The sequence below is a fragment of the Onychostruthus taczanowskii genome, unplaced genomic scaffold, assembly GCF_017590055.1.
Source record: "Onychostruthus taczanowskii isolate IOZ18803 unplaced genomic scaffold, ASM1759005v1 scaffold22, whole genome shotgun sequence".
In the NCBI taxonomy this organism is placed as follows: domain Eukaryota; kingdom Metazoa; phylum Chordata; class Aves; order Passeriformes; family Passeridae; genus Onychostruthus; species Onychostruthus taczanowskii.
The window spans coordinates 6,150,331-6,164,976 of record NW_024499462.1 but is presented as its reverse complement, the minus strand read 5'-3'; the positions used below and the strand labels follow the sequence as shown (position 1 = coordinate 6,164,976).

Genomic DNA, 14,646 nt, shown 5'->3' with positions numbered 1-14,646 from the left:
ACAGTGCCTGACAGGTGTCATTCTAAACAAAATATCTTTTTGAACACACTTGCTTTCCTATGAGAAATGTGACTGTGAACATCACTAGCTGCTCTAGCAAGTGCCACTTTACTCACTGATCTCTAACATACCATGGACAAGCAGTCCCACTGAGCTGTAACTGAGTGCTGTGTGCCTGGCCAAAGGCAGCTCTGCCAGTCACTGCTTCCAGGAGAAGAGAATCTTCTGAAAGATGTAACTAAATTAATGGGTTTTAAAAAGTTATTTTTAAAGTATACTTTTAGAAACTTGTATTCTAAATTAAAAACTCAACAGTATTGGCAAATTTATTTGCACAAGACTCAAATATTTCCTAGTATACCTTCCAAAAGCACAAATTATGGATAATACTACTTCCTGCTGAAAACCCAGCACAGAAGAATAGCATTTGTCAAATCCAGCATTTTCAGAAAACAAGTGAATTTGCAACAAACAGTTTACGCAGAATCTGTTTTTTATTACAATGTAATGGGTTCCATAGGTGGAGGGGTGTAAAGTGCAAACATACTAATATATAAACATGTGGCTGCATCAGTACTCCTATGAGCTTGTCAGACATTTCAACACTATTTTTAGATTATTCTCTCATACCAACTGCACTGTTACAGTGGTATTTGAGTCTATTATGTTCATTGTCAAAAAGCTAATCTTCTGCTTCAACTACAGCAGTTACTTGAAAAAATACATTTTTAGAGATTGTATTTAATTCTCAAATATATTTTCCCAGTCATAGCCATGAGCCAGCTTAGTGTAATACAGAAAAGAGCATCCGCATTTTGCTTCCTAGATGCTATGTCACTTCATGCTCCTTTTGACCAACTCTGTAAAAATCCTTGGATTTGGGAATAGCACACCTGTTGTTATATCTGAGCCTGCTATATAAAGATTTTATTGTGCTTTCTCTCTGTTCTAATAAAGACTGGGTTAATGAGGAGAACAAAGAAAATACTTGGCTGAATTGATCTACTCTGCCCTGGCAGTGATGCCAAACGCACATCTATGGTATTTCTAGTTCTTAAAGCTCAGGTGGTTCTTTCATCTCAAACTTTTCTCTTCATTCAAGGAAAAAAAAAATAAAAAATAAAAGTCGTCATCACACATCAAACAAATTGCATTATGAGCAACAGACGTAGGAAAGCCTAGTTTTCTACAGATTTCTTCTATTTTGGTCTATATCTTTTCCCAGTGTAATTGCTCCAGCTCACTATATATCCTGTATGATTTCACTCTCCCTGTCCTTTAGCAATAGATCCATTTCCCCACTCACACACATATTCCTTTAACCACAGTTGTCTCTCGCTTCCCTCCCACATCCTCTGGTGCCAAATATCTTGCTGGCTGGACAGTAATGTGCATATTGACCTCCCTCTTAGCAGGCAGAACAAGTTTACTGAACACTTCTGATCATAACATCCTTCACGTCTGGGGACATTAACGCAGCTCAAGACCTTTGAAACAGAAATAGTGTGACAATCACTCCATAATCTGACTAGATACCTAATCTTCAAACCTGCTGATACATGAAGCTTGTCTTTGAAGTTTTAGGTATTAGGAGTTTGCCAAACTCCAAAACTTTACAGACTATATCAAAGGCAGAAAAATTTAACAAAACTACAAAACAAAGGACTCAACTGCAAAAGAGTGAAGACGAACGTGGGCATGGGAAAGTAAAGATTCTGACCAACTCATTTTTGCTTTGTGGAGTGAGAATATAGTCAATATACACTAAGAAGTTACACAGGATCACTAACATTCAAGCTAATAAAAAAAACCAAAAAGCAAAAAACAAAAACAAAAAAAAACCCAAAAAAACCCAAAAAACCACCCACCCACAACCAAAAAACACACAAAAAAGGCACTCCAAACTGGGTAACATTCCCAAATAGCAGACTTACCCACAAGCACGTTACACTACAACTAAACTGGGCCTGGAAGGGGCACTCTTGTTCTCTATGCTAACAGTAACGCTTGGTCGGCCCCCACAACCACAGCTAGACTGGCAAGAAGTGAAGCCTACTGAAAAAAATTTTAAAAATAAGGTAAAAAAGGGTAATGGGCTCTCAGCCAGTTTAGATTCCTACAGCATCAGAGCAGTGCCAGCCAGCGCTGCTGCAAAGGAAGAGGGAAGGACGCAGCAGGGTGGCGTGAACAAGGAGTAGAACTGGCCCTTCGAGTGCACCCGGCTGCTTAGGCTGCTTATCTGCAGCACAGAACTGCCCTCTCCATCTGGCAGTTAATTATTCATCCAGCAGACATCAATGGCAGTCTACCTGGCTACACTGCTTCAGTCCTTAGGAAATTATATGATCAATCTTTCCACACTAAGCAAAATAAACTACCTGAACAGAAAATGTTTCAGATAAGGCAGATACAAAAAAACATGTTACTTCACGTTTGATGGCAGTTTCGTTAAAGCAGACCTAACAAATGTGTCAACGAAGGCAGATGGGTGCCAGCGCAACATTAAAAAAAGCTGTAGGCGTTACAGACACTACTAAGTGCAACAGCAGAGGAGCTGACGTGCCTGGCTGCGTGTGGGTGTGATAAAAGGCCTCCGGATTCGCCGCCTGCTCTGTGGCAGATGTCTAGCCCAGCACTCTGCCTGTGACACCGCCCGCTATCAGACCAGTTGGGAGCTAAGGGAGAACAGAGTCCTCCCTGGCTTCATGCAGAAACGCGGGGAGTTCCTGACCTGCAGCCAGGCACAAGTGACTGCGCTATTGCCATCAGTGCACACATCCGTCAACAAATCCGTGTGATGGCCAATCTGCACAGCACTTTCATCCCCAGCCACGTATTCTGGCAGCGACTTTTCAACTGAAATATCTGCTGTCAGGAAGGAAAGAAACGCCCCATTTTACCATCCTTGTAAACCTGCCATTCCCTTACACCGTGGAGAAAAAAAAGTAGTGGTGAAACACTATTCATCAGTTTTTAAATTTCATTTAAGGTTTGATAGATTACTATCACCATCTCTCTCTCCACTGTTTCTCTTTCCTTAACTGAAGAGGCTCAAGTCTATTTAGTACTGCATCCTATTTGTACTGCTCGAAGAAGGAAAAATGCAACAGAACAAAAAATATTATCTTATCATTTTAATGGGACTGTTGAAATTGTATTACCAAAAGGACGCAACCTGTATGTTCATATATAATGAACTTGCACAGCTGTATAATCACATTTTTAAAATACTTAACCGTATAGAATGCTGCTTCAAAATTGGCCTAAACTCATTTAAGCCTGATTGTAAGGAGGGAAGTGCCGGTCCTCCTCTCCTCTTACTCCACATAAGGTACCACAGTGAACTGGAAATACTGAAAACCTAGGGGGTTTTATGTGGTTAGTTTTCAGTTAAATTAGCAAACAAATCCAACCTTTTGCTTGGCCAAAAGTACAAAAGTGACAGTGGAAACGCAAAAAAGAGGAGAGCGGAAAAAAGTTCGACACCATACGCAGATAGGTTCAATCTAAAGTAGAAGCTTCAAAACAAAGATCTTGCCATGTGTTAATACCTCATTTAGAGCCTATTACTGGTTTTGCTTCTGTTTGAATTAAATTACATTGCACTTACTGTACCTCATCCAGTATTTTATCATCCAGGCATTCAATACTGCTCAGGCCAGTTTACAGTACCTGTATCAGCTACAAATTTCACCACACCATCCACTCCCCCTTCCACACTATTTCCGAGCACAAGAATAAAACAGCCCTCCTCACTTGCTTCCTGTGAGGCTGTTACCACTCTATGCCCCAGGGTCATCTGCCCAGTTCTTCCTGGGAGCACAGAACCAACCAGAACCTTCCAGATGTGTCTCATCAGTGCTGAGCTGAAGGGCATCATCACCTCCCCGAGCCTGCCCACAACACTCATCCTTGGACAGCCTGGGATGCACCTCCCCAGGTGCAGGGCTTTGCACTTCCCTTTGTAGAGTTTCATGAGGTTGCCCTCTGCTCTCTTCTCCAGTCCATCCAGGCCCCTCAAACTACTCCTCCCATTTCTGTATTGCCTTCAAACTTCTGAGGGTGTGCTCTGTCCCGTCATCCATGAATCTTCACGTGGTTGCACTGTACTAGAAATCCAGCTCGACCCCTGGGTCACACTATGACTGGTCCCCAGCTGGACTTGCGCTGCTGATCACAACTCCTTGAACCTGGTAGCTCATCCAATTTTTAATCTATCTCACTGTCCACCTGTACTTCCATCACTTTGTTGATGAGGATGTTACAAGTGATGCTGCTAAGGAATTCAAGTTAAACATTATCCACTGGTGCCCACTCATTCATGAGATAGTCTCCTGCAGGCACCTACAAACACCACCCACGCTGCCCTGCTGCTAGGCCTGACCCACACCTCTCAACTGACTCCTCATTCACCCAAAAGGAAGAACTTGAGCAATCTCCATGGCAGTCTCACAACAAAAATCCCCACAATGCTGTGCATCCCTCACCACCTCAGCCTGTCCTTCCTGGAGAGCCTGTAAGGAGCCCTTGCAGCACACCAGCCATGTCAGCTATGCAACCCCGTCTCTGACCAAAACAAGATGTGATGCCACAGCACACAGACCACCAATTTCTCCTGTTTGTGCCAAATCTTTTCCATAACATATGGAAAATAGTGAAATCCAAATAAAATAATCAACTTAGGTTAAGTTTTAGAAACTTTATAGTGGCTACACCTTTAATAGCCTGAAACCTCATTTCACATGACAAAGTTACAGATCCTAGAGAGAAAAATCAACAGTGACAGTGGAGTAATAATGCATGGATGGATAGATATGGGAAGAGCTGCTTTGCAGTTATATAGAGCAAGGAGATTAAGAATTCTGTCACTCCTGTCCCAGGTTAGAAGAGAGCTCTGGGCTCCTCTCCAAAGCCCAAACCCAGCAAGCCTTTCTCACCATGCCACTGCTCCTCTGCCCACACTCCCTGTTACCTGAACCCAAAGTCTCACTCCTGCTCTTTCAAATGCTCAGGAGACCCTGGGATCTGTCATTACAGCACACCCGCAGCTCCTCTTCTCAATCAAAGTAACACAAAGGAGATTTATTTTACCTTCAGGTGGTCTAAGTACACACAGCAAAAAATATCTTCCAGTAAACAATTACTTCTTCCAAAAGCAGAAACAGTTTGAAATCAAGATTCAAAAACTCAAAAAGATCACTAGAAATTCTGACATTTCTCTTACATAACCTCAAAATTTTAAATTTTGGTAAAAATTCTTTGAAGCAAGAGTCTCTTTGTACAAAGCAAAAAAGCCATCCTAGGGTCTTTTATTAACTAAATCACCCTTCACATGAGCACTCAAACCAATGCTTTCTGAAAGACTAGCTCTACCATATGTAAATCTTAGTACTAACAGGAAACTCTGATGAACACCAACACTAAAAAACTACAAAGACAAAAAAGAACACAAACGAAAATGTAAAATTTCACATTTTTATAACCTGCTTCGTAGCTTAGAGAGACCTTTTCTAACTACAATTGTTTCATGTGCTATGGATCTATACTGAAATGGATTGAATGTGCCTTACAGACTCAGCTAGCCCCTGGCTATTGGGATGTAGGAAGAAGCTTCCAGAGAGTGGTGTAATTCCACAGCTGTCTGCTAGACTGTCTTATGTGTTCCTCTGGAGCAATACTGCTGGCCATTGATGGGAGCAAAACACTTGAAGCATTAGTAACATTCTTTTCTCACTAGTGCACCCTCCTTTTATGTAGTTTTTAGTTGGTTACTTTTCCTGTAACCAACTTCTCCTCTGAAATTAAGTCAGCAGAAATTAAAATATATTTATAAAGAACAACCAAGCATAATCACAGAATTTCATTGCAGCAAAAAACGACACACACTAGAGATGCTTTAGGACAAAGAAGGAAATTCTTACATCAGCTCTTCTCTCCACCTCTATTCTCCAGGCTTCTAACACTATTACTGACAGTATTAGAGAGATGTAAATATTATACAACAGCATTTGAAGCTTTGAGAAAAACTTGAGTAATGCCATTTCTGCAATGGAACCTCTGGCTAAGGAATGCACAGCTGCTGAGCAGATGTATAATTTCAGCATTTAGATTCCATTATTTCAAGGGGGATTTTTTTCTTTACTCCATGTTTTCAGATTTTCTATTTCCATCTGGTTTTTGACCTCCTTCAGCTTAGTCCACTCTTCTCTGTTTTAGTTCATTACACCAAAATAATTTTCTAAATTAGAAACATCTCTACATTTAAAAACTTGTGAATTTAAAGAGAGGTGGGGGAGTGAAACAGGGCCAGGGACAGAACAAAACCAGACAGTTCAACAGAGGCTTGGGTTTGAATAAAAACTGTCCTGTCTGGATCAGGATTGATTTTGCAGTTCCTGGTCTAACCCAAATTGGCGAGCCTCTAACTGCATTCCTTCCATGAAATTTTAAGAGCAGGAAACTGAAGAATATCAGCTATATGGGAATGTTTCTAGACTTTGCCAGAGCCCTCTGCCATAAACTTCTGAGTATAACAACACTCCGGGTTTTGACTCCTTTTTTAAGAGTTATGATTAATTATAGTTTTAAGTCTAAAAAAAAAATTAACTCACCATGTACTAAAAGAGCTTTGCAAAACATATAAAGATTAGTGCAAACAAGTGAGTGGTTGCCAAATCAATTAAGTAAAGAACTTATTATAATATTATTTTATTATGTATTATTATATATTTAATTATATTATTATGCAAGAGTACTGAAATATTTTAAATATATATATCGAGAAAGCATTGTTTAGAAAAATTTCTATTCATCTAAGTCAAGGAGAAGGCTAGGGCATAGAATATTATCTGTCTTAAACTTCAGTCCACACTACAGTAGAACCACTGATTCAAATGTGACAGATCTGCCATAATACCTATCCAATTTTCCATTTAATTTTAGGCTCAGAATAATAATTTGCTTGGGTGGGGAAGAGCACAATCTTCAATCCTAACGGATGGCATACACATCAGAATATTCTACAGGAAACTTTCTATAGAATATTTTCACAAAAAAAAAGAAAAGGAAAATTATTACAAACTAGTAAATATGGAAGATAAAATTATAAAAATACATCTATACTTTAAAACAAAACCCCACATTTTTATTTGGCAGGATTTATTGTTGGCTTTGAGAGGAGACATTCAAACCAAGTTAAAAAAAATATATCTTTAAAGTGAAATTCCCATATCGTCTCTCATCAGGGACATTTCTGCTTAATACTTGGTGCCACTACTGAATTTTTCATTACTGCTAAAATCCCTTCAACAGCCTGAACAGATGATAGATTCAGTGCCCAAACCAGGGAGCGAGGAGAAGGCTGCACCTCATTAGCTGGCAGCTCATGCCTGTGCCCTGTCCCAGTCCTGTGCTGTAATTAACTCTCAGTTGTCCAAACCTGACAACTGCAAGGCTTGCTGCTTGCAAAACACTGAGAGGGCAACAGGAGGGTTTCTAAAAATCTTCTCCAAGGCATTCTGTTAAAGATGATTTTCTCTTCCACAAAGAAGGACATGCAGCCAGGAAGAGCACATTTTACCCAGCTTTGTGGTCTCCTCACTCACATTTCCAGTCACTGAGGTTCACTGTTTTCTTCCAATAAATCCCTCTTTTTCTCATGCTACTGCCCAAGTTCTTTCATTCCCAAATATAAAGGGACAAGTAGATGATACATTTTTCATATTCTCAGTATTTCATGTATTCCATTATTCCTGCTGAACAATTCCTCCCAACCCTTCTGTTTGAGCTTCCTTTTCAAGCCCTCTACACCCCTGCAAAAACACATGGAACAGTTCCTCTGCCTGACCACTGCACTGTGAATTTCTAACAGAACACAGGATAGGAAAAAGAATGATTAATTTAGAAAATGTTAGCTGAGCTTATTCACCACATTCATATCCCTGATGTTCTGACTCTGAGCACACAGTGTGCTCATTTGCACAAATCTCATGAGCAGAATATTGATTCTCTGCATAAGTGAAATCTCTGATGACTTCAGTCCTCCAAAGTCATTTGAGCTCTCTCCACCAATTTCCAGTCAAATTTGGGATCAGGCTCTCTCACAGAGGAAATACAAAGGCCTACAAATGTTTCTAGGTGGGATTTTTTTTTTAATAACAAGAAAAGAAAAGCAAATTTAAATAATTTCAATGGCTGCAGCAGTGAAAAGGAAATTGCTTCTACAAACCAGATCTATTTCCTGGTACATATCTTGTGAGACTTTGATATTTCTCTAACTTATTGCTGCCTCATCTGCTTGTATTTATCAACCAAAGCATGCCAGTAGTGACAGTTTTCTCCTTAAGATGGTGAACTCAGAGAATACAGACACAAACAAGTGCTAGTTGCTTCCACATTTAATCTAATAAAGTTGACTGAAACCACACTGCAAAAATTTATGTGATATCAAATTTTTGTAACAAGCACTGCTGCTGTTATAATATATGATGCAAATTAAGTTACAGTACTACAGAGCTGAGTTAATATTTATATTTTCCCCTTTTAATGCTAAGCAACTCCTGACACTTGAATCACATTTAAATGCACTACATTTTCCTCTGTATTTTGGGGACTCCTATTTTGAGGGGAAAATGAGCATAAGAACATTCAGCTGCATGTTGCAGGTACACATTCTGTGAATTATTATTACACAGATTTTTGTCTAATCAAAATATTTCAAAACATTCCAAGTTCACACCTTCATGATACTCGGAGCACTTCCCCCTCCCCCATGAAGAGGCACCGCTGACAGCTCAGTGATGGCAGGGACAGCTCCATCAGGGCAATCACCTTCACTGTAACTACAGGTGTCACTGCAGAAACACAGAGCTGGTGACACACCTGACCTTCAACAAGGCTTTGCTGTGGCTTTTCCTTTCCTCCTGCTTATACAACCTATGAATACTATCACAATCATGAACCAGAGTTGATTTTCCTACCCTAACTCTTGTTTGAATTTTGCTAACCAGACTGTCATTAAACAGTACTAAACCTAACCGTAACACCCAGAATTCAAATGAAATGGGATGGCAGCTACAAGACACCCTTTAGAAAAATGGCAAGAAAAAAACCTCTCTGGATAATAAATCTGAAACAGAGTGACTATATTTCTCACACTGTTTGTGTACAGCTGAAACAATGGGGTCATAACCAGAAACCCATGCAAGGGTTTTGCACTACCACAAGATGAATGAAGTTCTTGGTCTTCTCAATATATCAAATATATGTCATCCTAAAATGCTTCAGTGTCCAACCTGCTACAGTGAATTTCAAAATATATATTGCAGACTAGTGCCATGATTGCTTCATTTTACTTTGGAGGGAAATGGACATGAAATACACCTAATATGCTTTGTAAACATACCCAGCAAAGTCCTGGGAAGCCAGTTCTCAACAAAGGCCATTCAGGCAGGTTGGCAGCTTGTCCCCTGATTTCCTGGTCAGTGTGGGTCAATGTCTTTTATGAAGCTAAAGCTCTTGGGATTTACACACCCCAAATACAATGTACTACACAGATGTTTCTGGACTAAATCCCTCACAGAATAGCTATTCCATAGATCTTCTCAATAAGAGCACCGAGATCGCTAAAATTATGTTTTGTGTACAGAAGAAAAATGAGGTGACTGTTTCAAGCTTTTACCCAGTCCCAAGTATCACCTAGCGTGGTCTCCTTGTTATTCTTAAAGGACACAATGTAGCAGCTCAAGTTTTCTATTCATTGTCAGTTTTAAACATTTTGAAGAGTAACTATTTGCTGCTGGAGAGCAGTGAACCCTCAACAGCTTTCACAGCAACCTTGAACAGACTGCAAGAAAACAAGGCAGAAAGAAATCACGTTGCCCCTTAAAGCACTGACCATCCTGGAAGCACAAAAGGGACCATCAGCACGGCTGTGGTGGGACAGCTGCAGAGGGTTCTGCAGATCTTGTCCAAGAAAGGAAAAAGGAAAAAGTGGAACCACTAAAGCAGCAGTGAAAGGAAAAACTTCTTGTCAGGCACTCTCCGTGCCTGCCTCCAAGTCCCGCATTTTGAGACTACTAGCAAAGGAAACAAAGCTTCAAGTACTCCATCTGTACCCACATATGACTCTGATAAGATATACTTTTAAATTGCTGAGTTCCTTCTGTCATTTATTTACAGATGACAGTAAGATAAGTGAAACAATCACAGGCACTGAAAATATGCCCTCTTTTTACTGAGGAACCAAGAAATACTTTCCCAGGTATCCAGATAGAACAAATCTCCAAATGATGCTTGAAATAAGCAAGGACAAACAAACATTTGTAAGTTTCTCTGCCACATACTGATTAGTCTCTTTCATTCATCTGTGTTTTCCAGCAATTCACCAAAGAAATTACTGCAGCTCTGTATGTCAGACCTGGTATCCAAAAAAAGCTTACATGTCATTTACACACTCCACCATATTCAGTATTTTTCATATGCATAACAATTTTGACTGTGAGGATCTTGCAGAGCAGTGTCCAAAACATGCGGATTTGGGGTCCCACACACTGGCTTTAAAATAGTCGATGCTCTAGCTACATACTGTTTTCGTAAACATGTCTGTTAATCAGTGAATTCCAAGTAACATGCTATTTCAGGCTTGCAGTTTACCAAGAGCTTTCTGCTCTAACTTGAACAAAGGCTCAAACAGATAACATCCAGAGGTCCCTTTCAAAACTAAATTACTTCACAATTAAGGGAAGAAAATAATTCGGATCCAGCCACATATACTCTCTGTTGCTGGAAGAGATCAGCCAGCAGGACATACTAAGGACTGGCAGCTGAATCTCTGAATCTTGCAGGTGCATGAGAAGACCCTTCATAAAATTTCAAACCACATCTCAAAGTCTACCAGGCTGTAACTGTCTACATAAATACATATAAAATGCACACCACCAAGCACACACCCTATAGAAAGTGTGGTGCATAACCTAAGAAAAAGCTACAAAAGAACAAACGTAGGAGACCAAAAGACAAACACATTGTCAGCAAGAGTTTTATCCAGGCTGCTACAAATGCCACAACATGGAGTACATCTAGCTGTAGACTGGGTAAATTATCTGACTACGAATTGCTCTTATGTCAACTTTTTTATTCCAGGATTAGGTTCTACTAAAAATCAAACAAACCTTTCAATTTGGGAGTCTTCCTTATCTACAAAAGCAGCTTCTCTATCCCTGCAGGTAACAGGCCTGAACAATCCCTAGCATGCTAACTTGATAAAAGAACTCAAAGATAATTACTTCTAAGCAGAGAACAAAATATGTACATTCGGAAGGCAATCAATTTACACTGGGAAAAATCGTCATACAACTTGACACAAAGTAACAGGCAACTGCTGAAAGGAAATACCACAGCTTACTACCATTCCCTGCTGCTGAATTCACTCTTAATTTTACCAAAACAACATCAGAGTTCGGTTGATTGAAAGGTGGTAAAAAGCCATTTGTGCTTTTGAACGCTGTTCAATAGATTTTGTAATCAGTTATGAAAACCGGTACATAATCGGTCTCAAAAGCACAATCTTTCGCTACTAAGATACGGGCGATCATTTGGGGTTATTATTTCTTCAGACTTTTTTGTCTGACGCCGCTGAACGGCAAAAGCCGATTTGGAAAGCCGACGTCCAGCTTTGTTCAAGGCTCGCACAAAAGGAAGGCGAAGCACCTTATTCCTCCTCGTACCCTTCCCACGACGACGGGCGCTGCCGCTCGCTCGGGCTGGGGCCGCTCGGCACCGGGCCCGGCATTACAACACCGGGAAGGGAGGGCAGGAGGGAGGGAGGGAGCGCACGGCCGGCGAGCGCCGCGCCGGCCCTGCCCACGCAGGGACCCGCGGGCCCCGCGCCCGGGGCTCTGAGCAGCCAGGCCGGGGCGGGAGGGCCGCCGCCGGCCGCGGCGGAGTCCACCTTCGACGGCGCTGCCCGGGGCCGGCGCAGACCCCGCCGGGCACCGCCCAGGCCGGGCCGCCCGACGGCGGGGAGGGGGCATGGCCGCGGAGGGAGCGCCCCGCGTCCCCCCGGCCGCAGAGGGAGCGGTGCAGGCGCGGCGCTGCCCGGACGCCCCGGCTTTCCCCGCCCGGCCGAGGCCTCCGCGGCGCGGCCCGCACTCACCGGCGGTGGGGGCTCCTCATCCTCCGCGCGGGGACGGCAGGCGAAGGGGGAGGGGGCCCGCTCCCCGCCGCGCTCCGCGGGCCGTTCCCGGGGCCCCGACGGCTCCGCTGAGACGGGGGCGAAGGCGGGTGCGTGTCGGGCGGGGGAGGGCGGGACGGCGCGGAGCGGGCTCGGCGCAGGCTCCGTGTCCCGGCAGGCGCTCCCGGCGCGTCCCTGCGGGGCGGGGCGGGAACGAGCCGGATTCCAATCACTGCAGCCGGGCGCGCGCGCGGCGGGGGCCCGCGGGGAGGCGGGAGCGCGCCCGCCGCCCCCGCCCGTCCATCAGCACGTGCCGTGGGCGGGAGGGCTGGCGGGGCTCCCCGGGAAGAAAAGTTGGCCGGGAGGAACCAGCTGGGCCTGCTTTTCCTCCCCAGGAGCCCCTCCGCGGGCGGGAGCGCGGCCCGCAGCCTGGGCCGGCTTGTATCTGGGCGCCCCGGCCCCGGTTATCCTGCCCCGCCGGCCCAGCAGCGCTTTCCCCGTGAAAAATCTCGTCTAGGAAAGGGCGGGAAGGTGTGAGGGGAAAAGTTGCCCAGCCGGTGTCATGGAAGCACTGCTGGCCTTGAAGAGGGTCGAGACACGAGAAAAGCAGCTGCGGCGGGGTCTGGCTGCAGGGCCGGGAGGCTCCGTGCAGGTGCTGAGGGGTCGGTGCCGCGGAGAGCGGCCGGTGCCGGGGCTCACGGGGACGGGGTGCAGGGCCACCGTGGCACCTTCGGCGGGAGCTCGGCGGGGCTGCGAGTCAGCTGGGACGGCAGCGGCGGAGGGGAAAATGAGGGACTCGCATGGGCCTTTCGGCTTCGTGGAAGAATAGTTCTGAGAAGGCTGACGTTGCAGCGCTGCAGGACGGATAGAGTTCCATTGCAAAGGACAGCGTTGTTTGCTTTTTCCATTTCCTGTATCTAAATAAATATGCCCAGTTAGTTAGATTGGAATACATTATAACTTCTTCAATGAGCTGCTCTGCTTGCTGATAAGGGTGCTGAAGGCCATGATTTGCATTGTATTTCAAAGCTCCTTATCATTAGGACAAATTGGAAAAGTAATAATTTGTCTGTCTGTCTTCAACGGAGGTCTCCCAGCAGCAGTGCAGGAGCTCCAGTGACAGTGTTAGGTGCCCGGCACAGCTCCCACCTGGGCTGCTGTTTTTAACCCTTCACTCGACAGTGTGACCGCAGTCGTGCTGCTGATGTCCTCTTGCCTTTCACCTATCCTGCCAGTTGGTTACTCTGCATCAAGAACTTTGCACACAAAGCCAGCTATGGGGGAAATGAAGGTCACATGCATCGTACAGACCTACTCAGTTTCCCTTTGGTGCACACCAAAACACTCTTTAGGCCTTCAGGACACACCAGTAATTGCTGGTGTGGAGATGACTGCCCAGATAAAGTGTTTGCAGAGAATAACCAGTTGGGAAGCAATCTGGCTTATTGATGCCAAATAGCCACACGTGCATATATTGTGGGAAACATGGCCTTGCTTGTTTTGTTGACCTCTCCACAGTGTATCTCCATTTTTGCATGCTAATATCAGATAGGACTCGTAAATGTTGTGTACTCCACCGCACAGCTGTCACCTCTGAATGTAAGATGAGAGCACTGGCTTTGCATTCTAGCTCACATGCGTTTTACCTACAGATGGTTAGATGAGTGCTTCACTTCTGTATTGTCCTACACAGCGATACAAAAGAGGAAGTGAAACTTCAAACCTATCACCTTCACAGACTCCTTTAAAAAGTAGGCAGGTAAAGGCACACCTAATAATTGTATGTGGCGAGATACTGTGGTGATAGGCATTTGAAAATGCAGGGTCTTGTCTTACTAGACTTTTAGAAAATTTTTTCCGATCACCATCATCCAGAAAAATCTGTCAGTGTCCAAAACAAAGCCAGGCTGCAAGAAAGACAAAATCACAGCTTCCATGCCAAGCAATACAGAACTCCTATGCTTATGTTTATAATTTCAAAGGAAAATATGAGTCTGCTGTTCTTCCACTCTGTGTACTATGAAATTATAGCAGCAGAACAGACACTCAATATGGAAGAAGAATGCAACATGCATGTGTGTGCTCCCAAGCAGAACCAGAGCTGTTAGTGCCAGCATCTCTTCAGTGATCATGTGTGCTAATACAGTCCAGTGCTTGTCAGATGTTAGATATTGATTCCAATCCAGGATGCACGAATTTAGCAACAGCCACTAGCCTTGAAATGGATTTAACCCTTTTTGTGAAATGGATCAACTCTTCTCATCCAGTTCCTGGTGTGTAAATTTGCACATTGAAGAAGTTGCTGTCTCAGCCAGTACTTTTCAAGGCACTTGGGCACTGAAGATACCCACAGGTCCCTGTCAGGTCAGGAACAGTGTGGCTGAGGATGAAGTTTGTATTGCCATGGCAAGTAATGCCCATCTCTACATAATTGACTGCCATTAACTCCTTGTCCTAATCACAAAATAAAGTCA

The 14,646-nt window shown here is 43.7% G+C and overlaps 1 protein-coding gene across 3 annotated transcripts in view; it reads right to left on the bottom strand.

The window, feature by feature from the left end:
- BMPR1A (bone morphogenetic protein receptor type 1A) overlaps positions 1-13,108 on the bottom strand; it is a 75,657-nt gene extending 62,549 nt beyond the window's left edge. For all 3 annotated transcript variants that reach the window (XR_005952704.1, XR_005952705.1, XM_041405125.1), the window contains exon 1: positions 12,155-13,108. The gene's annotated coding sequence lies outside the window, so the exon portion shown is untranslated. The remainder of the gene's footprint in view (positions 1-12,154) is intronic.
- Positions 13,109-14,646: the final 1,538 nt, after the last annotated feature.